Raw genomic sequence first — 15,174 nt, 5'->3', positions numbered from 1 at the left:
TTTATACGGATTTGAATACTACATCGTGGATACCGGTGTTCTATGGTGGTTGGGTTTCAATTAACCACACATCTCAGGAATGGCCGACCTGAGATTGTACACGAAAACACTTCATTTACATTCATACATATCATCCTCTGAAGTAATACCTTACGGTGGTTCCGGAGGCTAAACAGAAAAAAAAGGTACAGAACGTTCAACTTAAAAGAGGCCCCATCACTTAGTTATAAATAATAGTTTATTGGCAAAAATTTACAAAAAGTTGAAAACGACGTCTAGACACTTGTCAACACGTCTGATCATGTTGCTGGCTGCTTTTGTCAGATGTATCCGGTCTATTTCCTGGATGGCGATGGTAAAATTGCCTTTAATTCCTGCAGGGTGTGTCGCTCCTATAAACAATTTCTTTTAAGTAACTCCACAGAAAGAAGTCTGGACCAGTCAGATCACAGGATCTTGGTGACTACAATTCTTTAGATATGATTTTTCTACCGAAAAAAATCCCTTAGCATCTCCGTAGTAGAACGAGCGGCATGACAAGCGGCGCTATCCTGTTGCAAGCGGCAATCACGCTCATATTCTTGCAGTAAGACTATAAACTGTTGGATAATTTCTTTGTAGGCAGCAGCATTCACAGTTTTTTCAAAAGAAAAGGCTCCTATTATTCGTCGCCTTGAAACCGTACACCGTACGTCTATATTTTGTGACTGTAGAGGAGATTCAAAGAAAATATGCGGGTTTTCAGTACTCTGGTCCGGTAATTCTGAATATTAACATACCCAACAAGGTGAAACTACGTTTTATCTGTGAAATAACTTGATCTAAAATGCCTATGTTGCCTGTAATGGTTCTTTCACGGTCGACATTAGTGAACACTTTTACCGTAAAGTCTTATTAGCTCATGGAGAACCTGCTTTCAATACGGATAACATTCTCCTCACTGCAGTGTGAGCTAATCTAATGAAATCTTCTTTTCCTGGTTTAGTCTCCACAAATATTTATGAAGAGATCTTGTAACTGCCGCTCAGTGGCGGCTCGTAGCTAAAATTAGTGGGGAAAAGTTTTTTCTGGGCCTTTTCAAGGCCACGGTTAAAGTTTTCTGTAAAATAAGAACGGAAAAAAAGGAATCAAATAGAATAGCTGGAAGCAGGATAATATTCTAAATCTACACTTTATCACATTTAAGAATATGGTAAGCACAAGACACGCGGAGTAGAAGAAAAACTACTTTCCACAAGCACGCCCGGGTGGGCACTGCGGTCAGTGCTCTCTCTCCCTCGCGCGCAGCTTCCTATGTGCGCATTTGCCAAACACCACGCCGCTGGAACTGGAAAGCGTACAGTTCTTAACAAATATTTTACCTATCTTTTTCATAAACTGGAGAATGGCTAATGGCATTAAGCTTAAGGATTATATATTATACAAGTAAAAAGAAACAATTAAAGAAAAAAGGTCTCATTATATTAAATGTTATCGATAACATCAAGTGGAAATAAGGGGTGCTGCAGTTCCACAGTGCCTATACGCGAGCCGCCACTGTCGCCGCTTGATTATCCTGCACGACCTGTGTGGGGCACTTTTCTGCTCTAACCAACGTGTTTCACATAATTTTTAGCTAACTTCTAAACAACGCTTTTCACTAGTGCTTCCTTTCAAATTTCTCCCTCAACCTTCGGTCCACACACATGAGATTTCGTCTCCAAATAAGTTTCCATCACGAATACACGTTCTTCAACAATCAACCGCATTTTAACAAACAACAATGCGCGATTACGCAATATTGGAAGTAAAAACGTAGTATAAAATGACTCTTGCAACGGTTTTTTAAAAAAAATTATAGTTTTAATGTTAATTGTGATAATTAAAATAAAATTGTTTTTTTTTTTTTTAAATAATTAATTAAAATGAGCGTCACATGTTATTATATTACTAAGATTAGTATTATTATTTTATTTCTAAGTAGGATTGCTAATGTTTCGATAGTTGATGTTTTCAGATCGAGTAGTAAGCTGCTTTCGGTTGATTTACAAAAGCTTGTTTATTTTTCCGGAGCATTATACATGCGTACTTGCGCGCGCGTGGCTATATGTGAAAAATAACTTATTTATCAATTCAGATCGGCGGAACTTTGATACAGGGTCATTCACGGGAACCGGATGTTTTTGAAGTGGGTTGTACTCGGACGTTCTTGGTGGGAGGGGCACGTGGCTGGTGTCTGACGTTTACTTCGTTCATAGCAATTACATTTTAGTCGTTGAGATGGAGCCGTGGACGCTAGGCCAACGCCTGTACGCGTATGACAGTTTTGTGCGAAATTACAAATCCGTAACTGCTGTTCAGCGAGATTTCCGCCGTCAGTTTAATATCCATCGTAATGCAAGCGTCCCTTCTTGTAGCACAATATTGCGACGGGTAAACAACCTTCGAACAAGCGGTTCAATATTGAAGAAAAAACCACCGGGTCCCCGACGAACTGCTAGCAGTCCGGAGAACATCGAACGAATAAGGGAAGCCATTGTCAGAAGCCCACGCCGCTCTATTCAGAGGCATTCAGCAGCGCTTCAAATGAGCACAAGTACGGTAAGACGAATTCTGCATACAGACCTGCATTTCCATCCTTACAAGATAGCCGTCGTGCAGCAGTTAAACGAGCAAGATTTCACGCAGCGATTACAATTTTGTCGACAAATGCTTACGATTTTTGAAGAAAATGAAAATTTGTTATTGTTAATGAGTGACGAAGCCTATTTTCATCCGAATGGCTTCGTCAACAAACAGAATTGCCGGTATCGGGCAGAAAGAAACCCGCATCGGCTTCACGAGAGACCACTTCATAGCCCAAAGGTGATTGTCTGGTGTACAATAGGAAAGGTCGGTGTTATCGGACCGTATTTTTTTGAAGAAAATGACGCTGCCGTAACTGTAACAGCTGATCGTTACATTGCGATGTTGAATACGTTTTTCATCCTGAGTTACGAAACCGGGGAATCGATTTTCAGAATGTGTTATTCTAGCAGGATGGAGCTACAGCGCACACAGCGAGGGCAACGATGGCTGTTCTCCGTAACTTGTTTCCGGGACGGATCGACATTCCTTGGCCCCCTCGGTCCCCCGACTTGAGTAGTTGTGATTTTTTTCTGCGGGGGTTTCTGAAATCGCGTGTGTACGGCAATAAACCGCGTACATTGGAGGACCTAAGATCGCAATTCGTCATCACGTCACTCAGATTGATGTAGACATGCTGCAAAGAATCGAGGCCGGTTACCGTGAAAGGCTACAACAATGTATTGCCCAAAATGGACATCACTTGCCGGACATAATTTTTCGTTCATGAGTAAGTAACAAGTGCTTTGATTTAACAAGTGTTTCAGTACCGATAAAACTTTTTTAAAGTAAATATTCAATTTTTTATGATTATTTTAAAAGCATCCGGTTCCCGTGAATGACCCTGTATTATCCGGTCGGTCCTTCGGTTGTTTTTATTGCAGACGAGTGATGTAACTTTTCATAAAGAACGCTGTCTCTGTAACAGGTGTAAACTAGACGATTATAAAAGTTAAATACCGAAGAAGAATTTTCACTTTATTATTTTCTATACTAAACTGATGGGGTAAATCTTTTCATTCAGCGGTATTTCAGTATTATATAGCAGATTACTGAATTTATCAGTTTCATTGTTAAACAGAATTATATACAGAATCGGGCGTGAAGGACACAATCCATTTTATGAAAATGTTAAAAATAAATTTAATTTAATTAAAAATAATAATTAACGACTGAAATCGATTGGCCTTTGAACAAGGTTCCGTAACCGCGTATTCTTATTTATTAAAATGCGGTTAACTTTTGAAGAACGTGTATTCGTGATGGAAATTTAATTATAGACGAAATTTCAAGCTGTATATCGGCGAAAGTTCAGGGAGAAATTTGAAAAGGAAGCCAGCGAAAAGTGCTATTCAGAAGTTAGTTAAAAAATTTCTGAAACAGGTTCAGCATTAGAGCAGAAACGCGCCCGACAGAGATCGGATAACGATGTACGTCGTACAGGACACTAATGTCACATTTACAGTATCTCCTAATAAATGTTAGCGGAGACTAAGCAGGGAAAAAACATTTTACCAGTTCAGCACACACTGCAGTGAGGAGAACGCTGAAATGTTACCCGGATCGAGTACGGGTTTCCTATGAGCTAATTGTGCTAAAAAGGTTCACTACTGTCAGCGGTTCTAGAACCTCATTAGAGACAACATCGGCATTTTAGAAAGAGTGTTTTTCAGACGTAAAGCGATCGGCGAGTATATTAATAGTCAGAACTACCGGGCCTGGGTTACTAAAAACCCGTTAATTTTCTTTGAATTTCCCCTACACCCACAAAAAATAGGTGTGAGGTTTTAAGGTAACTAATAATAGGAAGCTTGTTTTTTGCAAAAACAGTGTATGCTGCCGTCTACGAAGAAATTATCCTTCTTTCTTTTTCCCGTTTAGCCTCCGGTAATTACCTCTCAGGTAATACTCCAGAGAATGAATGAGGATGATATGTATGAGTGTAAATGAAGTATTGTCTTGTACAGTCTCAGTTCGACCGTTCCTGAGATGTGTGGTTAATTGAAACCCGACCGCCAAAGAACACCGGTATCCACGATCTAGTATTCAAATCCGTGTAAAAATAACTGACTTTACTAGCACTTGAACGCTGGAACTCTCGACTTCCAAATCATACGAAGAAATTCATAGCCTTACTAACAGTTCATAGCATAACTCAACAGTTCATAGCCTTACTGCAAGAGGGAGAGCGTGACTGCTCGTTACAACAGTTTGTACATAAATACATACTTCCTATATTTTGTGATGTTCGATTAGAGGAGGTCATGAAACGTCGAGACTTGGAAAAATCCCGAAACCCAAATTTTTGAGCGATCATTATACTTTTCCTTATAGTTTTAGTTACTGTAAATCCGGGAAAATAAAAAATAATGAAAAATAGAGTACTCTTACGAGTATAAAAACAGAAATGTTTTACCGGTGGAAAGAACGGGAAGTAACGAAATATATTTATAAATTTTCTACGAAAAACAGACATTTACAACATTAAAAATGTGTTTCAAAATAAATTATAACTCATTCTAGTTTATAATTATTCTTAATCAGTACACGAGCGATACTTAATCAGTATCGCTCGTGGAGTATAAATATATATAAAAATATAATATTTATACGGGTATAATTATATATCGCTCATGGAGTCCTAGGTTCAAGTCTTGAACAGCATATTTAAAAAAATAAATAAGTTACGAAAATCCTGTAATACACTTTATACCGTTAGTTTATTACAATCGTCAAAAAATTTACGAAAACATTTTCGTAGTTAATCGTTATCGAAAAAAAAGTATTTTAATCGGAATTTACGTTCTAAAATATAAGTTACAGCCGTTTAAAATTATTCCATTTAATTTATCCGAGGGAAGAAGAGGAAATAAATTATAGAAAAAGGAAAAAAATTGAAAAGAAAAAAGAATACAGACTAGAAAAAAGGTTATTGAAAATTATACGGGTCGACGAAGTACGAAACTAATATATTTTAAGTTTAGTAGAAAAGAAGACGTAGGCTTCTCGCAAACGCTTTGCTTTTTCCTGTTTAGCTTCCGGGAATTACAGTTTAGGTATTACTTCAGACGATATGTATGAATGTAAATGAAGTGTAGTCTTGTACAGTCTCAGTTCGACCATTCCTGAGATGTGTGATTAATTGAAACCCAACCGGCAAAAAACACCGGTATCCTCGACCTAATATTATAATCCGTACAAAAGTAACTGCCTTTACTGGGACTTGAACGCTGTAACTTTCGACTTTCAAATAAGCTGATTTGGGAAGACGCGTTTACCGCTAGACCAAGCCGGTGGGTCTCTCGCAAACGCTAGCCCGTTTATTGACACGTTCAGGTTTACAAATTTAGTAATAGAGACTTGTTAAGACGCTCAAATTATCGAGAGATAAAGTAAAAAGATGAAGATATTAAACTGAGCGTGTAGTAAATATATTGAGATTAAAAAATTAGCAGAGAACAGAAAACACCGATGAAAGCCGGCGATATATAACGATGCGATTTAATTCAAATAGGAATAGTAAATTTCAATACCTGATATAAATGCGATCCACGACCGGCTGATATTTCTTTTCTATCGTAAAACTGTATGTACTACTTATCATCCGTTACTTTAAAATTCGGTATCTTTTCTACGAAAAAAATGTAAGTAATAAATGTTGAAATTAAATACTGTATTTTTTAAACGTCGATTTAAGAAAACGCTTTGCTTTTTTATACGAGTACGATACACCAAAGGAAAGCTTAAAATAGGCCAAAACTAATATAAAAATAATATTCATACCAACAAGAATAATATTAGATAATATTTATAACAGGTTTACCTCGTTTTACGTGAACAGATGTTTTACCAAGTATCGCATTACATATTCCATTAAATACTACGTGAAACTTCAAAACAAATAATTTTTCATACGTAAAATTAATGTATATATTTACAAAAAATTATTAATATAATTCATAAAATACTTTAATTATAGAATACGTAAATTTATCGAACAAAAAAATGTATAAATATGAACCTTCACCCGATCACCGTAAAAAATAAACACGCCGTAAAGAAAAACAAAACGATTAACACGCGCGACGCGTTGCACACAACTAAACTGCATGCGGCAATGAGTGCGGGATCGGCCGGTAGTCGATGTATCTTGTCTATTTCAGGCGATCAGCTGACCCGTTTCGGTTACTGTCAGTCACTCCGTACCTCACTCTCTCCGCTACAACATACAGCAGCATTAAGTGTCTAACATAGCGAGCGACTAAAATGTCTTTCATATATTTCATAGCGTTCGATTAAAGGGACTCGTCTATTAATTTTATCGCTTTAATCTTTTAAAATTACAATTAAATAATTAAACGGCGGTACTCGCCCTCCCCGACAAATTAAATATTCTTCACTCGGTTTTACTTACCTTGGTTTTAATTTCATATGAGAGAAAAATATAATTTCTTAAGGAAAAAAATATTTTCAGTTACTATCGGACAAAATATAACTTGAAAGTTCAAGCGATAATATAAATAATTTATTCTGGTTGTTAATAATAATGCACAGATCGAGTCAGGAACGAATAACCCTATTCCACCGATAAAAAAGGAACTGCCCAGGATTAACCTGGACGGATCGACATCAAAAAATTAACAATTAATTATAAAATAAAAAATAGATACGATTAAATACCATATTAATTATTTAAATTATAAAGGTATGAAATAATATACGTAGAGGTAGTAAGTATAAAAAAGGTAGTTATACTGGAACACGTATTTATGACATGTTCAACGTGATGCAGAAAATTCAGGGTTCTTTTTTAATTTTTTAATTAGTATTATTTAAAATAAATTAAATATTTTTTTCTAAAAAAATGTTTAATTATATTTTAAACGGATTGGAGGAAGATTTTCTAAACGATTGGGTAATATATTTGCAATAAGATCCTCTCTAGTAAACCTAAGTATTGTTTAGAGTTCCGTTATCTGGTTTGATAAGAGGTAGATATTATTTTTTTTTAAACAACGCAAACATAAATCTTTAATTTTAATGAACATGTCGACCGGTAAATAATTACAGTTAAAATTAACTTATAGTCTAGCGTTATAGTTCATCTCGAAAAATAAGAAACTACGGATGGAAAATTTCACTTTAAGATTTATTAGTTGCTAGCAGACCCAATAATGCTTCGGTATTGCAAGATTTGAGTATATATCAAAATGATCATTACGGAACTTGACAAAATTTAATTTTTCCCCTTTCCCCTTTCCTTTTCCCATTTTCGTTTTTACCATATCCCCTTTCCATTTCCCCCATTTTTCTTTCTTTCCCTTATTTTCCTCTCTCTCTCTCTTTTCCTCTTTCCCCTTTTATTTTTTCTCCTTTCCCCATTTCCTTTTCCCGGTTTACCCCCTTTTTCTTATTCCCATTTTCCCCTTTTCCGATTTTTCCCTTTCTTTCTTTTTCCCCGCTTGTAAATCGGTCCAGTAGTTTTTTAGTCTATAGCGGACACACGAATCTGAAACACTGAAATTGAACCGTAAAATATTTAGTATAGCGTCTGTTGCTTTTACGTCCAACAGATATCGCTGTTTTTAAAAAAATCATGTTTTTACCTGTCACCGGTGTGACATCTTAAGTATATAAATAGTCGGTATTTATATATAAACACGCGATTATTTGAATTCAACGTTGCGTCAAAATTTCAAAGCAATCGGGGAAGAACTTTCGGAGATTTAAGATTTTAAACAAACGAATTTTTCATTTTTATTTGTACAGATTTCTACCCGAAATTTTTATAAAAATTTCTTGTTTTATTAAATTCTTTCTAACACAAGAAACCGCTTTATTTATCTCTTTCCCGAGTACGCCTTACACGGGTTATTATTATTTTTGAGAATGATCGATCGATACCATTTTCAGGAGCGGGTTGTCTCCTGTCTGGTTATTTTAACCTCTTCAAGGCAAAACATACCCGGTTATAAAATATTTTATAATAAAAACACGGTATCGATTTTCTTCAAAATCATGTTTCACGTCGCAATGTAGCTTTCATAATTTCCGTGAAACATTTCATCAAATAACCGTTGCAGGAGTAAAAAAAAAAGTCATAAAGAAACTTTCAGGATGAAATTTTTTGTATTTGTTATTATTATTTTCAAGTAGGAGTGAAAACAAAAAAAAGGTCCTACATTAAAGTTAACTACAGAGTTATTTAAAAATAAACCCTCAAAAGAACAACATATACACTGAGGCGTACATGCCCGATTTTTAATAAATTACAAAAAATTCTTATCTTTTAGTTCATTACACCTTTGATATTGTCGAACAATATTCTCTCTAAATCGGAGTTGATCATCATTTCATTTGTTTTTTGTTGCCGATTATTTAATCACTCTTTGGTTTGATATAATTCTTCTGTTCTTAATTTGTGTACACGTTCTCTAGTTTTCAAATTTTCTCTCTCTTTCTGTTCATCATCCGCTGTTAATCTTTTTATTCTTTCCTTGGTCTTAACGTTTTCTTTTTCTTTATATTTATCATCTTCTGTTAATGTTTTTATTCTTTCTTTGGTTTTAACATTTTTTTCTCTTTATATTTATCATCTTTTAATTTTTTTATTCTTCCCTTGTTCTTAACATCTTCCCCTTCGTATTCATACTCTTGTCGTTTTTTGAGATATCATGTATCTTACTTTTTCCTATATGACTGTTTCTTTTTCATATTTCATTATTCACCAAATAATCCCATAATAAAAACTGAATATTTTACACCGTAAGGTCAAAATTAACATTTGTAACCGGTATACATGAGTTCTCTAAACGGAATAATTTAATTATTATTAGCTTTTGTTTATACGACACACCAGAAATCTAACAAAATTTTTTTTTAACAGCAACTCACGAAGATACGAATAATACTGATCTAGTAATACGAGTAATAAAGGGACTTTTACTCTATTCTAATATTTAAGGTAAGATTGTTGAATTAATATTTGATATTAATAAAAACTAAAATTTCAACTATTGTGTAACTGTCCACTTTATTAAAGAATTGGAGGATCGTATCTAAATTTCAAATGAAATATGTTTAAATGAAATGCAGCAAAAAATGTGCATATGTAATTTAATAGGCGTACAACGAAGTCATGTGATGTCGACTAAGATTTTTTGTTTTACAATAATTTTCTCAAAAATTAAAAAAATTACTACAGAAACAGTCATTGTACCTGCTTTATTACATTTTAAACTCAAAAACTATCAAATTTATCTCTTAATATAATTTTCAGTAAAGCTTTATTTTAACCTTACAAACAAAGCGTTTCTAAATCCATGTTTTATGAATTTTTCACTTCAAAAACACGTCCTAAAATTCTTTCCGTTTCTTCGTTATATACTTTGTATATATATAATATTTCTCGAACAGCATAATTTAAAATGGATCGATTTATTCTTAAAAACAAATACGTATTGATATTTTAGTTTATTCATTATATTACGTATTTAAGAGATCGCGAAGTAATCGCAACTTATACGGTTTAAATATTCAAGTTTCCGGTTTAAAAAAAAAATTTAGCGCATAAATTAATTTTGTAATCATCGTAAATAATTATACGGGTCAGCGTTCACGAAATAATAAAAAAAAACCATAATTTTCTTACCGTCAATCCAAAGTACTTCTTTCTATTAAGTACTTTTTCTATCAAAGTTGAGATGAAAAAATTCAGTTCTTAACTCTGTTATCCGGCAAAATTTACGTACAGCTCATCATTTAAAAAAAAAACACGCAACTTTAATTACCGTCTTAAAAAAAATTCTATAGCTCATTTACAGTCGGAAACTATTGATTGATCGGTATAATATTCCGGCAGTTCCCGGATATCTAGTAAAACTTTGTCCATTCGGATCGATCAGGCAGCCGCAACCTTTGTCCGTGCCGAGATATACTGTTAATTAGAACGCGAAAATGAAGTAGTACCCGGAGATAATTCTAGGAGTTGTTTAATAACCCGCCGGGTTGGTCTAGTGGTGAACGCGTCTTCCCAAATCAGCTGATTTGGAATTCGAGAGTTCTAGCGTTCAAGTCCTAGTAAGTGCAGTTATTTTTGCACGGATTTGAATTCTACATCGTGGATACCGGTGTTCTTTGGCGGTCGGGTTTCAATTAACCACACATTTCAGGAACGGTCGAACTGAGAATGTACAAGACTACACTTCATTTACACTCATACATACCATCCTCTGAACGGTAATTACCGGAGGCTAAACAGGAAAAAGAAAAGGAGTTGTTTACTAAATCGTAATCTATCCGACCTGAGCCATCGGGCTTCAAATTATTTTCTTCTACACGACTTCGACGCATAATTTTAACGACGAAAAGGTTATATAACCTACCTCGTACAAATATTTTCATCGGTCAATTTACTAGCGAAACCGAGGATATTCTGCGGTGTCTGATCGCATTCTATTGTATTTATACATAAAATATCTTAATAAAGATTTACGTTAAAGATTTTTATAACAGAGCACGGGAATCGATCGCATCTTTGATACGGTCTTAAACATACCGTTGTTTTAATTCTATATTTATTAGATTTGCTTAATCGTCAAGGGTTTAGTATTTTTATATAATCGTAAGAGAAGGCTGCGCCATGAAGAAAACTTTTTTTCCCACGCTCTGAAATCACAGCTCGGGTTCTGTCCTCGGTTGAACTTTTTTTAAGTCTTTGGCTTAAGGCACACTTTTTTGCGTAAAAAAAAATAATTTTCCAGGCGAAGTAGTTATACAATACGCTATATAAGATAAACTACGCTAATCATTCGAATTTTATAAGTCAAAATTTCTAAGGATCTTGACGTTTCATGAGTTTTCTCTAAAAAAAAAAAAAAAATCTTAACGTTGAAAAAATTCTAAAGGATATATGTACGTGTTTTTTCGTTGATATCTCCAGTCTGTACGGACCGGTTTGAAAGAAATTTAACGTGTTGATTTTTATATATGGTAGTTTTACAATAATTTTCTCAAAAATTAAAAAATTACTACAAAAACAGTCATTGCACCTGTTTAATTACATTCTTAAAGTCAAAAACTTTCAATAAGGCTTTATTTTAACCTTAAAAACGAAGCTTTTCTAAATGCACGTTTTACGAATTTTTCCCACTAATTAATTAATTAATTTTTATAACGATCGGGAAAGGGACACAAAGCTACGGATCTCATGGGTTTCGCATCTCACAATTACACTCAAACGGTAGGTAAGTTTTTTAGATAATTTAATACCCCCTTACGTAGACGAGATACTATCTAATGTTTCGTCTTAATCAAACCCCATAGTGAGATGTAGGTAAAAAACATTTTTTTATTTTTTGACTTACAAGTCGCATTCTTCCACTAATTAGATGATTCGATAACGTTCGTATGTAACTTTGGCTATGTATTCGGGCAATTACATTCAGGAGTGTGGAATAGTAAGCGTAATTTTTTATGTCATTCAGACTGGATTAACCAATTTTTTAAATGACTTCTGAATCGTTGATGTTATTTAATTTTGGTTACAGTCAAAGGAATAAAAAAAAAAAACAAAGATCCTGCATCTTAAAAATTTTACACAAAATGTATAACATTTTAATGGTAGTTTTGCAACTTTTTAATTAATTTTTATGTTATTTTATATGAAAATAATATTACAATTTTAAAATATTATCTTACATTCAATAAAAGAATTTTCAAAACGGTACGTCAAATGAAACATTTTACCAAGAATTGGTAATTTGTTTACGTTGTTATATTATTTAATTTCTATTTCAATAACGCTATAAGTTATAATTTTTTTATTAGAAAAAAATAGATTCTTTAACAAAAAATGTTTTTAGAATAGTAGGTTTAAGAATTACAAGAGCGGTGTAAAATAAATCTACTCAGAATAAAAAAAAATCTAGGAACATTTAAATAGCACATACGGTAAAAGTATATAAGATAATACCATTTTGGTTTCAGAAAAAGCATCAGTACAAGAGAGACCATTCTGGTCTTCAAAATATTTTTTTTAAGGCAAGCTTAAAAAAGCTGAAGCCATTTTCGTGGCGTTTTTATATCTGTTGAAAGCATTTGATAAAGTAGATCAGAATAAAATTTTAATTTAAATATAGCGACAGAAAAGTTGTGAATAAGAAGTAGCTGTTACAAGATTATAAGATAAAGCTCCGATTCAGAAAGGGATGAGACGAAGATGTAATTAGTCCTTCGCCGCTTTTAAACAACTACGTAGAAGATATAAAGAAAATGACTAATTTTGGTAGCAGGGTAACTATTCCAGATAAAAAAATAAAAATTACGATCGATTATAAAATTATTCTTTTTCCAGAAACTAGAAATGAATTAGAAGAAATATCAAATACATAAGCAGTCAGTCCTCGACTTACGCGATTTTAGAGAAAAATAATAAATTTTAGTCGTTTAGTTTACACAAGGCGTTTACACTACCACGCATGCGCACAACTGAGTTACTCCCCCCACCACCATACTGGTGGGGGTTGTGCGCTTGCTCGTGCTACAATTCCACTTTCTTCTTTAGTCTGAAAAAAATTTCTTTCTTGGTAGTTTCGCGCTGTATTTTGTGTTTATTACAAAAATAAAACCCCAAATCATGTCGAAGAAACGTAAATGTGATTCCCGAATAAATGATAAAGACTTACCATTATTATGGAGACCAAAGTTGAAATTATAAAACAATTATGAAAAAGGTGATAAGGTAGCAAATATTGCTCGATTTTTTTAAATTAGTGTTTCTACAGTTAGAACAATTATAATTTACAGAGTTTAGAATAATGAATCGTGTAAAAAACTCAGTACCAATCCAGTCTACAATAATTACAAAGAAATGAGGAACATTAATAAAAACAATGCTGATTACATATGAATTGAAAATATGCAGCAACAACAAATTCCAATAAGCTTTATCCTCATACAGGAGAAAGCCTTAAGTCTTTTTCAGGATTTAAAGCGTAAAAATGGTGATAGCGCTGATAACTATACATTTACTGCAAGCTAAAGATGGTTTGAAAAGTTTAAAGGCCATTCTGAACTACACAACATCAAAATAATGGGTGAAGCTGCCAGTGCAGACAAAGAGGGAGCTAAAAAAATTATCAAGAGTAACAGAAATAATAAAGAGTGAGAATTACTTACCACAACAAATTTTTAATACGGATGAAACAGGCCTATATTGGAAAAAAAAGGCCAGATAAGTCATACATATCCCAACAAGAAAAATATTTGACGGGGTTTAAGGTCTCTAAAGATAGGTTAACATTTTTACTTGGTGGAAATGCTTCTGGAGATTGCAAAATCAAATTACTTCAAATACACCACAGTGAAATCCCAAGAGCCCTAAAGAATGTTACTAAAATATCATTACCTGTCATTTGGAAATCTAACCAAAGAGCATGGGTGACTCGAGAAATTTTTGAGGGCATCATTTTTTTCAAGACGTAAAAAAATATTGCTTTGTAAATAATCTACCATTTAAAATTTTGCTGTTAGTTGACAATCCAGCAGGACATCCGCCTTGTGATAATGAAAATATAAAAATAATATTTCTTCCTCCAAATATAACCTCTATTATTCAACCGATGGATCAAGGCGTAATACATACATTTAAAAAGTATTACCTACAAAATACATCAAGGCAAGCAGTTAGAGTTACTGATGGACAGTTAAAATTCCTAACCCAATTTTGGAAAGAGTACAACATTTATAAAGCTGTTCAAAATAGTGGTGATACCTGGAATGAAGTTGCAATATCTAACATGAGTAACGTACGGAATAAGCTCATCCCCCGATTGGTTGAGGAGAATAGTACACCGACTGAAGAAGTTGACGTAGTTATTCAAGATCTTGTTGAAATTACCAAAGAACTAAATTTAAATCTAGAGGAAGAGGATTTAATTAATTTGATTAACAGTCATTCAGCGGAAGTGAGCAACAATGTATTGATGGAGCTTGTGGAACATGTGAAAAAGAACATTTTTTTTTAGAAGAAGAGGACTTAATTGAACAACCCAAGCAGTTTGAAACTGTGAAGATGGGTGAATATTTAAATATAATCTGGGATGGATTAGCTGGTCTCAAAGCTCAAGACCCTTGATCCTGAACGATCTGCGAAAGTTACAAAAGCAGTGACCTTTGAGACTAAAACATATTTTTTACCCAAAATGCTAAATTTTGTGCTATCCTTGACTTACGCGATTTTTCATCTTATGCGAAAACCTTTGGAACCAATTAATCGTGTAACTTGAGGACTTACTGTACTGTATTTGTTAGAAGAGGAATTACCTTTCCAAATAACATTTAGTTTGAAAGTAGTAATAGTAGAACAAACATAATGAATTGTGATGGAACAGGATGGTAATGAGGGATTAAATACTATGAAAGAGAATATAATATACCAGAAGCAGGAGAATTTTGCTAATAAGTAAGATTACGAAGGATATACAAAGTACTGCAGAATTTAAAACAAAAATGATCGGCTCAAGCAAGGTAAACCTTCAAGCAAAAACAAAATTGCTAATGTCAAATATA

At 33.7% G+C, this 15,174-nt stretch overlaps 1 protein-coding gene across 2 annotated transcripts in view; it reads right to left on the bottom strand.

Moving 5' to 3' along the window:
- Window positions 1–6,671, bottom strand: part of LOC142326441 (uncharacterized) — a 373,983-nt gene extending 367,312 nt beyond the window's left edge. The window contains exon 1 of one of the 2 annotated variants that reach the window (XM_075368953.1): window positions 6,428–6,671. The gene's annotated coding sequence lies outside the window, so the exon portion shown is untranslated. The remainder of the gene's footprint in view (window positions 1–6,427) is intronic. The other variant, XM_075368959.1, reaches the window with a different exon arrangement.
- Between the last annotated feature and the right edge of the window lie 8,503 nt (window positions 6,672–15,174).

This window comes from Lycorma delicatula, chromosome 6 (assembly GCF_047948215.1).
Source record: "Lycorma delicatula isolate Av1 chromosome 6, ASM4794821v1, whole genome shotgun sequence".
NCBI classification, from domain to species: Eukaryota; Metazoa; Arthropoda; class Insecta; order Hemiptera; family Fulgoridae; genus Lycorma; species Lycorma delicatula.
The sequence above is the reverse complement of the archived record's forward strand: the minus strand, read 5'-3'. Positions and strand labels throughout refer to the sequence as shown.